Here is a 2,500-nt window from a genome sequence, read left to right as displayed (position 1 = left end):
ACAACTGCAAAGGGCATTGAGCATGTACGTCCTGCTGCCATCCACATTACAGTGTATAGCTGCAAGGTGTTTAACATGAAGCGATACACTGGGGACCGGGCAGTGCGAGTAGCAAACTATATTGCGGGGGTTGCAGTTAGGCAACACTACACTAATTTAACGCGTCGTATGACAATTACAGAGCAGGTTAAGGCCCAACGTGTGTTGGGTTAAGGCCCAACGTGTGTTGGGTTAAGGCCCAACGTGTGTTGGGTTAAGGCCCAACGTGTGTTGGGTTAAGGCCCAACGTGTGTTGGGTTAAGGCCCAACGTGTGTTGGGTTAAGGCCCAACGTGTGTTGGGTTAAGGCCCAACGTGTGTTGGGTTAAGGCCCAACGTGTGTTGGGTTAAGGCCCAACGTGTGTTGGGTTAAGGCCCAACGTGTGTTGGGTTAAGGCCCAACGTGTGTTGGGTTAAGGCCCAACGTGTGTTGGGTTAAGGCCCAACGTGTGTTGGGTTAAGGCCCAACGTGTGTTGGGTTAAGGCCCAACGTGTGTTGGGTTAAGGCCCAACGTGTGTTGGGTTAAGGCCCAACATAGGTTGGGTTAAGGCCCAACATAGGTTGGGTTAAGGCCCAACATAGGTTGGGTTAAGGCGCAACATAGGTTGGGTTAAGGCGCAACATAGGTTGGGTTAAGGCGCAACATAGGTTGGGTTAAGGCGCAACATAGGTTGGGTTAAGGCGCAACATAGGTTGGGTTAAGGCGCAACATAGGTTGGGTTAAGGCGCAACATAGGTTGGGTTAAGGCCCAACATAGGTTGGGTTAAGGCGCAACATAGGTTGGGTTAAGGCGCAACATAGGTTGGGTTAAGGCGCAACATAGGTTGGGTTAAGGCGCAACATAGGTTGGGTTAAGGCGCAACATAGGTTGGGTTAAGGCGCAACATAGGTTGGGTTAAGGCGCAACATAGGTTGGGTTAAGGCGCAACATAGGTTAGGTTAAGGCGCAACATAGGTTAGGTTAAGGCGCAACATAGGTTAGGTTAAGGCGCAACATAGGTTAGGTTAAGGCGCAACATAGGTTAGGTTAAGGCGCAACATAGGTTAGGTTAAGGCGCAACATAGGTTAGGTTAAGGCGCAACATAGGTTAGGTTAAGGCGCAACATAGGTTAGGTTAAGGCGCAACATAGGTTAGGTTAAGGCGCAACATAGGTTAGGTTAAGGCGCAACATAGGTTAGGTTAAGGCGCAACATAGGTTAGGTTAAGGCGCAACATAGGTTAGGTTAAGGCGCAACATAGGTTAGGTTAAGGCGCAACATAGGTTAGGTTAAGGCGCAACATAGGTTAGGTTAAGGCGCAACATAGGTTAGGTTAAGGCGCAACATAGGTTAGGTTAAGGCGCAACATAGGTTAGGTTAAGGCGCAACATAGGTTAGGTTAAGGCGCAACATAGGTTAGGTTAAGGCGCAACATAGGTTAGGTTAAGGCGCAACATAGGTTAGGTTAAGGCGCAACATAGGTTAGGTTAAGGCGCAACATAGGTTAGGTTAAGGCGCAACATAGGTTAGGTTGAGGCACAATATAGGTTAGGTTGAGGTACCGTATAGGTTAGGTTAAGGTACAGTATAGTTTAGGTTAAGGTACAGTATAGTTTAGGTTAAGGTACAGTATAGTTTAGGTTAAGGTACAGTATAGTTTAGGTTAAGGTACAGTATAGTTTAGGTTAAGGTACAGTATAGTTTAGGTTAAGGTACAGTATAGTTTAGGTTAAGGTACACATTGTTGTATGGAAAGGTGTAATGGGGGGGGGGGGGGGGGGCGGCCGGTCGGTTTGTTGATTGTGATTATAGTAAGTGGATGCCTGCGGCATCATCTGATTTGCCACGTCAGGATGCACCTTTGGCTCATGACAGGCGGCGCTCCGATTCCATGCTTGTGGCAGACCTGTGTCTTTCATTCCTGCCATTGTTTGTGTGCTGTGAGAGGAGGCAGTATTGTGATGTTGGGTGCACCCCTGTGTAGGACATGTGTGGGTGTTGGTGGCTTAGCTGAGCAATGGTGGTTGTCGGGGGGGTGGGATATTCCGTTTTCTGAGTGGACCTCCCAGTCTGGTTATGACAGTGTGGATTGTCTCATGTGGCGGAGAGGATGCACTGGGTGTTGTTCCATGCTGGTGCTTACATATTGTCTGTGTGCGTGTTACAGGCGGAGAGTAGTGCGTGATAAGAGTGTGTGGCTGCCGTGTGGTTGTGATTGTGAGCAGAGTCTTTCAGCATGTATACGGACAGTTGTATATATTATCTGTATTCTGATGGGTCTATGTATTACTAATCAGCGCCGTGTATACGTTTAATCCGGTTCCAGTCGAAACTGTTGTATCTCTGTACATTAGTGACACGGCGAGCGCGCTATGTAGCTACTCGTCTCGGCAGCTTCCACCGGTGTATGGCAAATGATTATAAGCAATGAGTCGAGTCGTCAATACCGATAGTGTGACGTCACATGTCTGGGGTGGGGG

The sequence above is a fragment of the Schistocerca serialis genome, unplaced genomic scaffold (assembly GCF_023864345.2).
Source record: "Schistocerca serialis cubense isolate TAMUIC-IGC-003099 unplaced genomic scaffold, iqSchSeri2.2 HiC_scaffold_1100, whole genome shotgun sequence".
Classification (NCBI taxonomy): domain Eukaryota; kingdom Metazoa; phylum Arthropoda; class Insecta; order Orthoptera; family Acrididae; genus Schistocerca; species Schistocerca serialis.
This window is presented reverse-complemented; position numbering follows the sequence as displayed.